Here is a 13,993-nt window from a genome sequence, read left to right on the forward strand (position 1 = left end):
ATTATGATAATTACAGCTATAAATGAGAATATTTATCTCCCACATTTGTCTCGGTGAACGTTTTTTTCGTGAAATTCATTTTAATCCACTGCAATTTCCAGTAACGTTTCATTTCCCGCCATTGTGATTTTACCGTAATTTTAACAATATTTGGCAACTTTGCTTGGTTTTGGCGTCATTTTTGGCGATAATTGGCGACGTCCCGTATTTTCCCGTATTTGGAATCTCAATGTCCCGTATTTCTCTCGAGGAAATATGGTCAGCCTAGTATTAGCAAGCGCGCGCTTCAGAATGAAACTGGTTTTGACGTCACCCGATTCCTCACGTGACCCACTCAAACGGGAGCATAATGTAAAATTGTTGGTTTTTCATGAATTTGTTCGCATGGTTTTCGCGCTCAGAACTTCATTTTTTTTGAGCAGATGCCGCAAAAACCGCATTTTGTCAAGATATTTTTTTTTAGTTTTTAAAAAATGTATTTGATTTTTATTGAATTTTTTTCCCAACTCATGTATGCAATGTTAAGTCAATGGAAGCAGCTTCTCTCTTCCACGAGAGGGAAATTATCAGGAACGCCTCTTTACGGAGAAAAAAACATACAGGGAAAGAAAAATATTAGATACATTTGAAAGTGTTTAATAATTTTGGTTGAATTAAAAAAAATTTATTGGTAATAACAGTTATTATTAATTATTATTTATTATTAATTATTATTTATTATTAATTATTATTAATTATTATTTATTATTATTAATTATTAATTGTTATTAATTATTATTTATTATCATTACACATTGCATACAAGGATTGAAATCATCCTGTTTTCATGCATTCGTATGTCAAACTTGCTGTAAGGGTGCTCTTCTTTTGATGATGAGTACAGGCAGTAGTAGTATACGCGTCGCTTGACCGCGATAATGTCAATTTCCGCCACCAGATGGCGCCACCGGAAATGTTTTCTCTTTTTCGCGCGTTTTTGACCGACTTCCTTTTTTTAGCCGGACTTCGAACCGGATTACCTGTCGACCGTATTTATTTTCAAAATGGCGGTTGGTCTTATTTATTTGGAAAAAAACTATTTTAGTGTCCTATCGGGATTCGAACCCATGACAACCGATAGAGTATATCGTTCTCCAGGCTAGTGTGTTAACCACTGAACCAAACAGACTTGCTAGACGAATGCCTTATGAAATAAGTATATAAAAATAATAAAACGTAGAACGTTTAAGGAAGTGTATTAAAGAACGTCGCTCCTAATTTTGATGTGCCTATGATCGACGATCGTCCACGGAGTTATTGGTGAAAAGTGTGCATATTGTGAACCATATCTACTGTTTTTCAATTATTTTCCACGAACCATTTTTATTTAAATACATTTTTAAAAATTTTCTCAAGATGGTCGATCACGTGACCCACGTTGATGACGATACTAGATGGCAGCACTACCGATATTTAACTTATTAGTGAAAATTATTCACTATGTCGTTATATAAAAAAAACTTTTTCAATGTCCTATCGGGATTCGAACCCATGACAACCGATAAACTATTTCGTTCTCCAGGATAGTGTGCTAACCACTGAACCCAATAGACTTGCTAGACAGAGGCCTTATGAAATAAGTATATAAAAATAATAAAACGTAGAACGTTTAAGGAAGTGTATTAAAGAACGTCGCTCCTAATTTTGATGTGCCTGTGATCGACGATCGTCCACAGCGTTATTGGTGAAAAGTGTGCATATTGTGAACCATATCTACTGTTTTTCAATTATTTTCCACGAACCATTTTTATTTAAATAAATTTTTAAAAATTTTCTCAAGATGGTCGATCACGTGACCCACGTTGATGACGATACTAGATGGCAGCACTACCGATATTTAACTTCCGTGAAAATTATTCACTATGTCGTTATATAAAAAAATTTATGAAATGTCGTCCCGATTTTCTCTTTGGACATGAAGCTGTATTAGAAATGAATTTAAAAGAGAAAAAATTAAGTCGCCAAATTACGGCGAAAATGTCAATTTTGGCACCAAACTAACCAAGATTTTTCTCTAGCTGTTTTCAAATCTCAAGTTTGAAAAGATATAGTTCGTTTGTGGTTGATGATGATGCTAATTAACCACTAGTGTTCAAATTATGCTGCTTCGAGAAGAGCCTTTTTATTAAAAAAATATCCAAGTTAACCAAACATGATCCAAAAAAAAACGCTCACTTTCCAAGCGTTATTATTTTTACCCATCGTCTTTGGATCTTTAAGAGATTAGATACCAAAAATATGCACAAAAAAAAAACCACGCACAAGTTTTCATTGTCAACATTTCTATATTTCCTTCCATAACGAAACGAGATTTGTAACTACACCCTTAGAAAGCTTATTCTTTAGACATCACTTCTTATACCACATAAATAAGAAAGATATTGTGTCTTCCCGCACTTTATTATTTTATTTCTATTTTAGTTTTTCATTATGTCACTTTATTCATGGCTTTTATTTTATTCACTTCAAACACTTAAAAATGTATTTATTTCACTTTATCCAACTTATTCTATATTTAATTATTCAAACTTTTATTCAAAAATTTTTAATATTTTCTTTATTTTATTATCTTTTTCATTTCGTTTATTTTTAATCACTCAAAATTTTATTTTTTAATGTTTCATCGTTATTATATTATCTATTTGATTTTATTATCTTTGTGTGAACATTTTATTTTCATTGATATTATTTTTTAAATTTAAACCTACTTTTAGTTTTTCATTATGTCACTTTATTCATGGCTTTTATTTTATTCACTTCAAACACTTAAAAATGTATTTATTTCACTTTATCCAATTATTCTCTATTTAATTATTCAAACTTATATTCGAAAATTTAATTTTTTCTTTATTTTATCTATTTGATTTTATTATCTTAGTGTCATAATTTTATTTTCAGTGTTAGCTTATTTTTTCATTTTTAGTTTATTTTTATATTACATTCACAACCACTTAAAAATTATTTATTTCACTTGTTTTAGTTCACTTTATTTCCATTGATATATATATTTTTTTAATTCAAGCCTTTCCAACTTATTCTATATTTAATTATTCAAACTTTTATTCAAAAATTTTAATTTTTATTTATTTTATCTATTTGATTTTTATTATCTTAGTGTCATCATATTATTTTCATTTCGTTTATTTTTCAATCATTCAAAATTTTATTTTTTAATGTTTCATCGTTTATCTATTTGATTTTTATTATCTTTGTGTCAACATTTTATTTTCTTTATGTTTTTATCGTTACTATTCATCTATATATCGTTTTTTCATTATCTTTGTTATTTTATTTTTATTTACTTAAAATTGTTTATTTTGTCGTTTGAAGATTTTACATTTCTTAAATAATATATTTCTAAATTAAAATGTCATGTGAATAAATTTCACGCGTAGTTCAAAAAATGAGACAGACTACAAGTTTATACAGTTCAAATATTTATTCATATCAAGATATCGATAGCATGCTCGATAAGTTTATACATTTGTCTGGAATTTAAATTAATTCCTTTTATCGTCGGTGTGTTATTGACAAAAACACGAATGTCATAAATTGTATTACATTTCGTGAAAAAAACACCATCACCAAGAGGTTGGGAACGAGAACAGTTTCCTCTAAATTTGAAGCTGGGGTCGTCGTACACATTCAATGCAAGGCTAGATAACGTGATAATCACGGACACAACGATGATCCCGATCAAGGCTTTCCTATTCTAAAGAGGGACTGGCAATAGGTCTCACATAAGTGTGTTCAGATGATGTAGTTGTGGACAACATAAAAAGGGAATTTGACACAAGTGATGAAATTGTCACAGATACATCATCTGAAAAGGGTGAACACACTTATGTGAGACCTATTGCCAGTCCCTCTTTATGCGTCTATGTTGATGACGTTGTCATTTAGATTTGTCGTACAAAGCATGCATACTGCTCAGGAGTCTTTTGACTGATGATAACTCTCAATCCAAACTACTGTCCATGAATAAAAAAAAATAAAATTGTTTATTTTGTCGTTTGAAGATTTTACATTTCTTAAATGATATATATATATATATATATATATATATCGGTAGCTATTGTCATTCACAATAGTACTCAGATCTTGTAGCAACCGATGACCCCCTTCTTCCATTCTCTGGGCATCCATCTTTGTTGATAGTCCTTTGCAAGGATAAGGCCATAGACTTAAGATATAAAGTATTATTACTCTGTGGATAAGGCAGACACATGGCAGTCTCCCACACACTTTTTGTTCAAACTCATCCTCTTTAAAATTTGTAATATTTTTTTCTACCATTTTTTCTTTATTACCATTTTCAATGTTTTTTTAAATCATTTTTATCATTTTCAATGACCTCATTTATTTTAAAGTATAATTATTTTACTGAATAAACTCCTTTCTATAATATTTGTGCTTGATGTAATTTCTCTTCCACTATATTGATGATATATGCCGTCTTTTCACCTAAATTTGTACCCGTTCTGAACGACATTCTTGGATTACAAACCCATCGATTGGTCAAGATTGTGTCGTAATATAGGACATCAAAGTTCTCGAAGTTAAGAGTGAACGCCCAAATTTTGTTGACCTAATCGTCTTTTTCAACAGTCTGGTATGGGTAATAAATTTTTTTATCAGGCGTATACGTTCACAGTGAATTTAAAGTGATAAATTTTGTCTAAATCAAAGTATTACTCTCAGCATTAACGCTCATATGGGTGAGAAATATTGAGTATTTAATGTGGTATGGGGGTTTCGTGACCTCGTTGATGTTCAACAATTCGATATGAGAGTTATCAAGTACCGATGTAATTTTGCTGAGACTCGTAAAATTCATGAAAAAACACGAAGAAATATACAGAGATAATATTTTATAACATTAAAGCTGAAGTATCTTCGCGGCAATAGGTTAATCAACAATAGAAAGATAGCGAGAAGAAACCTCGACGAAAAATCTTTTCATCGAAAATGCAAGTTTTATCGGAAAATAATTCTTTGAAACGTCGCGAATGATGAGTCCAAGGAAAAGTTTGAATGAGCATACGAAGAGTAAAATAATCGAATTCATATTTTATTAGCTCACGGTAGTTAAAGTATTTTCTGTTAAAAAAGTTGATGAAAATGATACAACTGTGTCTTTTTTTTAAATCAAAAATCGGTAATTTGAAAAGGGGAAAAATCACGAAATCAAAGAAAATATGTCAAAAGGAATTAATGCATTGAAATAATAAAAGAGGTTTGTTAAGTCTCATCATATTGAACATCATTCGAAAATTACGTGAATACTTTATCCATTTGAACAATTCAGTTTTGAAAAACCATTATTCATCTCATCCATAAATCAAACATCTCTGTATTTGTTTCGTCTATCCATCTTTGATATTGCAATCATCTGTATCCATACTACCTTCTCTATTGTCGCTCTTGTTTGGGGGGTGGGAGAACAAATCAACTAGTTGACTAGCGCAAAGTTTAGGTTGAATCCTTTGAAACCACTGTGGAAATCTAAGAAAAACTAAAAGAACGACATGTGTCCCATTTTGTTGAATTTGTGAAAATAATCTAAGAAGAATAACTTATATATATAAAAACTCATTTCGTTTTATAGTGTGATATCCGGAGTACTTTACGACAACAGCTGAAAAAATCATTTCATTTCGTTAAATCTTGGAATTTTATGTGAACGTAAAATTGTCTTGTTTCTCTTGCATTTTTCATCATAAATTAAGAATTTTCCCTTATATATTGTGTTTGTATGTGTTTTTTCTGTGTTTATTTTTTATCATCAGTAATTTTGTCTTGTGTTTTTTATATTTTTTTGTTAATTTTATAAATATTTTATTTATCCCTTAATAACAATGTAATTTTTTTAATCGTCGGCACAGGCATTTTTCTCTAGATGGTATATATGTTTCCCATAATTCAATTTTTTTTTCTGTATATATAAAAATAATAAATTTAATTTCATTTGAAATAGAATATGTTAAAATTAGTAAAAGATAGTAAATTGAATGAGAGAAAACAGCTGAGAATTCGTCCATCTCGAGAAATTGAATATGTCGGAATGAAAGATTGGAAACCAAAAACTGATTTTGGAAAGCATTCACTGTGAGAACTTTTATGAAAGAAACAATGGATTCACACTGAATAGTTAGGGCGGAATAATGTGTTCAGTTGGTCATTCTAAGCGTGACCTTTGAAAGTAATAAGTGTCACTCACGTAGGTCACGTTCTAAGTCACGATATAACATGCGATTTAGAAACAGTAAAAAAAGGACTTTCATTTTGAAGTCTTGCTGGCTAAAAATTCCTAGTGGATTATTTTTATCATTTTTATGAGTTTTAACATTTTTATCATTTTTATGAGTTTTAACATTTTTTCATGTTATTTATCCCTTTTTTTATAAAAGTATTATTATTTTATTTAATACACACATGCTTCTGAGAAAATTGGTGCGAGAAAGAATAAAAGTTAAAATGTCTGTCCACTCTTTAGTTGACACCAGTCATATCGGATACAGTAGTTTATTTTTAGCCTTTTGTTATTCTCATCACTATTCGAAAAAACATGCCTCTCGTTATAACAATGTCTGCTAAGGAACGTAAAATTCATGGGAAAAAAACTCGAATAAACATACAGATATAATATTTTATAGTACGTAAGCCGGAGTAACTTCCCGGATTGATAAACATTAGAAATCTTTTCAGCAGAAATGTAAGAAACATTCATATTTCATAAAACGCCAGGAAATGAATATTTTCTTAAGTTATGAAAATTTTATTCATTGAGACATGTCAGAGACACGGTTTTCATACCCAATTCAACGTAAATACAGTTTAACACTAGAAAGACCACGTCGATTTTTCATAATGAAGCATATTAATTGCTGAAATCCCGCTAGCATTTGTCATTTCCAGTGGAGATCGTGATAAGTACAGAGTTATGCAAGACGTATCAAAGGATAGCGCTGTGACGGCCCAGAGAAAATTTTTTAGCCGTGAAGAGACCGGGAAAGCCTTGATCGGGATCATCGTTGTGTCCGTGATTATCACGTTATCTAGCCTTGCATTGAATGTGTACGACGACCCCAGCTTCAAATTTAGAGGAAACTGTTCTCGTTCCCAACCTCTTGGTGATGGTGTTTTTTTTCACGAAATGTAATACAATTTATGACATTCGTGTTTTTGTCAATAACACACCGACGATAAAAGGAATTAATTTAAATTCCAGACAAATGTATAAACTTATCGAGCATGCTATCGATATCTTGATAGGAATAAATATTTGAACTGTATAAACTTGTAGTCTGTCTCATTTTTTGAACTACGCGTGAAATTTATTCACATGACATTTTAATTTAGAAATATATTATTTAAGAAATGTAAAATCTTCAAACGACAAAATAAACAATTTTAAGTAAATAAAAATAAAATAACAAAGATAATGAAAAAACGATATATAGATGAATAGTAACGATAAAAACATAAAGAAAATAAAATGTTGACACAAAGATAATAAAAATCAAATAGATAAACGATGAAACATTAAAAAATAAAATTTTGAATGATTGAAAAATAAACGAAATGAAAATAATATGATGACACAAAGATAATAAAAATCAAATAGATAAACGATGAAACATTAAAAAATAAAATTTTGAATGATTGAAAAATAAACGAAATGAAAATAATATGATGACACTAAGATAATAAAAATCAAATAGATAAAATAAATAAAAATTAAAATTTTTGAATAAAAGTTTGAATAATTAAATATAGAATAAGTTGGAAAGGCTTGAATTAAAAAAATATATATATCAATGGAAATAAAGTGAACTAAAACAAGTGAAATAAATAATTTTTAAGTGGTTGTGAATGTAATATAAAAATAAACTAAAAATGAAAAAATAAGCTAACACTGAAAATAAAATTATGACACTAAGATAATAAAATCAAATAGATAAAATAAAGAAAAAATTAAATTTTCGAATATAAGTTTGAATAATTAAATAGAGAATAATTGGATAAAGTGAAATAAATACATTTTTAAGTGTTTGAAGTGAATAAAATAAAAGCCATGAATAAAGTGACATAATGAAAAACTAAAATAGAAATAAAATAATAAAGTGCGGGAAGACACAATATCTTTCTTATTTATGTGGTATAAGAAGTGATGTCTAAAGAATAAGCTTTTTAAGGGTGTAGTTACAAATCTCGTTTCGTTATGGAAGGAAATATAGAAATGTTGACAATGAAAACTTGTGCGTGGTTTTTTTTTTGTGCATATTTTTGGTATCTAATCTCTTAAAGATCCAAAGACGATGGGTAAAAATAATAACGCTTGGAAAGTGAGCGTTTTTTTTGGATCATGTTTGGTTAACTTGGATATTTTTTTAATAAAAAGGCTCTTCTCGAAGCAGCATAATTTGAACACTAGTGGTTAATTAGCATCATCATCAACCACAAACGAACTATATCTTTTCAAACTTGAGATTTGAAAACAGCTAGAGAAAAATCTTGGTTAGTTTGGTGCCAAAATTGACATTTTCGCCGTAATTTGGCGACTTAATTTTTTCTCTTTTAAATTCATTTCTAATACAGCTTCATGTCCAAAGAGAAAATCGGGACGACATTTCATAAATTTTTTTATATAACGACATAGTGAATAATTTTCACGGAAGTTAAATATCGGTAGTGCTGCCATCTAGTATCGTCATCAACGTGGGTCACGTGATCGACCATCTTGAGAAAATTTTTAAAAATTTATTTAAATAAAAATGGTTCGTGGAAAATAATTGAAAAACAGTAGATATGGTTCACAATATGCGCACTTTTCACCAATAACGCTGTGGACGATCGTCGATCACAGGCACATCAAAATTAGGAGCGACGTTCTTTAATACACTTCCTTAAACGTTCTACGTTTTATTATTTTTATATACTTATTTCATAAGGCCTCTGTCTAGCAAGTCTGTTGGGTTCAGTGGTTAGCACACTATCCTGGAGAACGAAATAGTTTATCGGTTGTCATGGGTTCGAATCCCGATAGGACATTGAAAAAGTTTTTTTTATATAAAGACATAGTGAATAATTTTCACTAATAAGTTAAATATCGGTAGTGCTGCCATCTAGTATCGTCATCAACGTGGGTCACGTGATCGACCATCTTGAGAAAATTTTTAAAAATGTATTTAAATAAAAATGGTTCGTGGAAAATAATTGAAAAACAGTAGATATGGTTCACAATATGCACACTTTTCACCAATAACTCCGTGGACGATCGTCGATCATAGGCACATCAAAATTAGGAGCGACGTTCTTTAATACACTTCCTTAAACGTTCTACGTTTTATTATTTTTATATACTTATTTCATAAGGCATTCGTCTAGCAAGTCTGTTTGGTTCAGTGGTTAACACACTAGCCTGGAGAACGATATACTCTATCGGTTGTCATGGGTTCGAATCCCGATAGGACACTAAAATAGTTTTTTTCCAAATAAATAAGACCAACCGCCATTTTGAAAATAAATACGGTCGACAGGTAATCCGGTTCGAAGTCCGGCTAAAAAAAGGAAGTCGGTCAAAAACGCGCGAAAAAGAGAAAACATTTCCGGTGGCGCCATCTGGTGGCGGAAATTGACATTATCGCGGTCAAGCGACGCGTATACTACTGGCAGTGCTCGCGACTAGAAAAAGGTTGAAGAACCCTACTTTATAATACGTTTGGTTAAACCTAGCGTGCACAACTTCCGGTCCCTCAGGGCCGAAATTAGCCAGCTGCAAAGGGTGCGATCGCACCGGGCCGCAAAATATTAGGGGCCGTAAAAATGTGTTTTACTGCATTGATTATGTATAATATTTTACGCTAACTACATACTTTGAAAAGTCAAAACTTGAAATTTTTTTGAATCCATTGATGAAAAATGCTTCGATTTATTAAAAGACAAACACATATGGTAGTGAATCTGCAGCGCCCCACATCCATAGATGGGGGCCTTAATTTTTGAAAGAACCCCCAAGACTAAGATTTTTATCTAGCTTCTTTGGTTGAAATTCAAGAAAATTTATGTTTTATATATTTATAAACATAAGACCGATAACTAAAGCCCCTACAGCCCGGTCCGCCTTTCCCATAAATTGGCCATGCCTTAACACTGTGATGAGCCCTCGGTGCAAGGGACTCACCCTATCAGACTTAAACCACCAGTCATCCCGATTCAAAATCTTATTTCACAGTATTAGACATCAGGATCGCAACTAGATGCTTGGTCAGCCGGGGTAAGCATGCATTTTGGCGCCACCTCATAATGTTGAAGGAGAGATTAAAGAGTGAAATTTGCGCCCCCCTCTAGCACAGCGCCCGAGGCACCAGACCCACCTGCACCCCCCCCCCCCAGTTGCAGCCCTGTTAGACATTATATTGTTTTACATATTTCTCGTGAACGTGAAGCTTTGTAACCACCTGCACTGCCCATAAATCTTGTCAAATCCTAGTCTGCCCATGCGCTAGAACGACCCTACTTACTGGGGCCTCCTCCTCGGAAAATTTTTTTACGGATCCAAATTCGAAGACCCTCCCCCGCCCCTAAAAGAAACTTCGGTGGATTTATAGAGCAAAAATTAGTTAACCTCTGGGCCCAACACCTATCACCAGGACCGCAAAACTGTTCTTGCACCGGCTGAATAACTAAATTCGGTCCTGCCCCCGGGCCATAGGCACTAGAACCTGGGGTTGAGGCAGTTCGAGCCCCTCCCTAATAAACTTTACGAGGGGACTGAGCCCTTCCCCCCATAATTAATAAATATACAATGCAACAACCACTGCCCCTCCCGCATAAGGGCTAGAGTCCCGTATATACGGGACAAACAGTCCCCCACCCATAGTGGTGGGATGACAAGAGATTCCATACGGCTCGCGAAAAAGTGTTGTTAAGAAAGTACCGAGTGCTTACAGCACGATAATTGTATCAGAGAGAGTTTGTGGCCCGCAGCTAAAAAGTACACGCCTGGGTAACACGTATGCGAAATCGAATTATATTATATAATGCACTAATGATTGTGATGCAGTAGTAACTATGCAGAAATTATTCAAGCATCAATTAAACATTTTGAAATTAATTTTATCCCTGTTTTCATTGTCATATGGCCCGCGAACCGAAGCGTTCGAACATCAATGTCGGGGCCCAAATCAGACATGGGGGTTATCCGTGACCTGGATCAAAGACGTTTTGTTAATCAGTGAACGCATGTTGTTTAAATGTTGGGGATGCCAAAATACTGTACTTGCTTGCTCCGACTGACCAAGTATCTATTTGCGGTCCTGTCCTCCTGGGCAGGGCCGTAACCCGGAGGGGAACGGGTGGGTCTGGTGCTCCGGATCCTGGGCTAAATTTTCGACATTACAAGGGGACGCCAAAATACTTGCTTGCTCCGACTGACCAAGTATCTATTTGCGGTCCTGTCCCAGAGCAAATGCTTCACTTCCCCCATGCGGAAATCATGCAGTGTTCTATGTTCTACAAGTAATGTGAGCAACCGATGCTTGGTCAGCCAAGTAAGTACATATTCTGGCGTTCCCTTGTAATCAGAGTTACAACTAGGAGGGGGGAGCAGGTGGGTCTCGTGCCCAGGGCATGCCCCCCCCCCACAAGGGGTGGGCTGGCAAGGCTCCAGCCCTGGGGCCCCGGGACGATTTTCATTATTTTCTGTTTTTCACGCTATAAATCCATCATAAAAGAGCTCGTGAAAGTCTGATCGGGGGGTCCGCAAATTCCAGCCTGGGGGTCCCACTCCAGGATGTGGGGGCGCTGGACCAGAGGGGGCGCAAATTTTATTCCCAAACCTCTCCTTCAATATTACAAGGGGGCGCTAAAATGCGCGCTTGCCCCGGGTGACCAAGCATCTAGTTGCGGCCCTGCTTGTAATGTTGATTGAAGGAGAGGTGAAAGGATGAAATTTGCCCCCCCCCCCTTCCCAAGACCAAACCCGCCTGCTCTCCCCTAGTTGCGGCTCCGAATGTAAGGCCGAGTTATAAGAAAAAGATGAAAACATAACTTATTCCAATTTACACATTCCCACTGAATGTTGAATATCAAAAGGCCATCATTTTTCCCCCATTCTGATAATTCCCTTTCCGTTTCCCTTTTTGATTTTACAAACGTGCATACCTCCCATTGATTTAACATTGCATACATGGGTCGAAAAAAAAATCTGTCAAAAATAAAAACACTTTCAAAAAAATAAAAAAAATATATTTTGATAATTAGCGGTACTTGTGGCATCTACTCTGAAAAAATGATAGAGTTTTGTGAATTAGAACTATGCAAAAAAAATTATCAAAAAACAGTAATTTTACTCAGTGTTCCAACGGGAGACGGTCGCGTGAGGAATCGGGTGACGTCACTTGATTTTTCGAAAAGAGTAGCTAGAAAACCGGTTTTAGGGCACCCCATGATCGGGACCTCATGGTCAGAATTCACAGGAATGAGTCGCGGAGGGGTGATGTTTACGCGTCTGGTCGTCCGAAGAGTTCGCCTTTGTATTTGCTGCGTCCGAGTGGTCTTTGGATGGGAATTGGGGAGCCATCTGTTGCAAATATTTTTTCATTTCACAAAAATATTAATGCAAAACAATGCTTTTCTAGCGTAAAATAATTGATTACATATTTCCACTGATAAATGGCAGCACAAATTCCGGAATGTGTGGGAAAAATTCAGTCAAAAGGGAAATTTTCGAGGGAAATTTTGCTTGACGAAGTTACCATCACTGGCCGTCATCCAGCGAGGGTTTTTGTAAACTCATATTCATATGGTTTACCCTTGCCCCCCCCCCCCCCCCTCCACAAAAAAATCTAGATTTTCTTTCCAAATTACACCTTACGATTTAGTTGGACACACGTTACGTTTCAATTAAAAAACCAACTAGAGAAATATGCAAGAATTAAGATTTTCTTTCAAAAAATTTTAATAAACTTTTTCCCTCATAGAAAATGGATCTCGTCAGAAACCGTAACCAGAAATATCGTTTAGGGGACCACTTTCATTTCGGGGGGGGGGGGAACCAAAGTGATAGAACAATAGATTTGGCAATCTTTTCCCCTTTTTTGGTCATTTCCCCACATTTCGAGGGTGGGGGGGAGCAGACCCAAGAATCGATCTCCCCTTTAAAAAGTCTCGCCATAGAGAGCACAGACCTACAAACAGTACAAATGTAATTCAATAATAACACATTACTCACTCCATTTCTGAAATATAGATGGCAGCATTGAAAAATCAAACACAACACTACATACACACTCAGACTAGGTACACACACAGTTACACTTCCGGCACAACTCACCAGATAGTAAATCCCCATATAGATGGTATAGGCCTGAGTTGTACTCGGTTTGAAAGAAAAGAAAGACCCTCCACCCCACACCAAGTGTCCACCCCGCTACGGCCTTAGATCTCGTACACTGAATCAGACACGTGATTTACCCGCCGGTCACTTGTGTTGGGATCGTGCTCTCGAACCAAAGCGGTTGATGTGGCTGTGTGATCTCGGCTGCGGGGGTGTTACGCCCCTCTCGTTCTGCGTTTGTGCCTTACCCTTTACTTAATTTTTTTTTTCCTCTTAATTTTTATTTTATTTTTTTTACTAGTTTTTCCCTCTTTAAGTACAGTTTTCTCTATTTGGGGAATTTCCAGTAGTATTTTTATTTAATTTCCTGAAGTGAAGGTCAAGGCTCTTGGTTAGGGCCTTGCCCGTTTCCGGGGTCTAGCCTTGACTCCTTCAAATGTGCAGCAATGGCTGTTCTAATAGATACACAGCCAGCCAGCGGGCAGTGCAGACAAAGTCTCGTCTACAATTCATAATTGGAATGCGCCATTAACTGATGAAGATATCATGGATGGTTTTGGTGAGTCCCCTCGCATTTTGCTAACTTTCAAGTTTTCGGGTACAGAAATTATT

This window comes from Pholcus phalangioides, unplaced genomic scaffold (genome assembly GCF_987345545.1).
Source record: "Pholcus phalangioides strain wild (caught in Gottingen) unplaced genomic scaffold, Ppha-v1.0 ptg000027l_1, whole genome shotgun sequence".
Taxonomy (NCBI): domain Eukaryota; kingdom Metazoa; phylum Arthropoda; class Arachnida; order Araneae; family Pholcidae; genus Pholcus; species Pholcus phalangioides.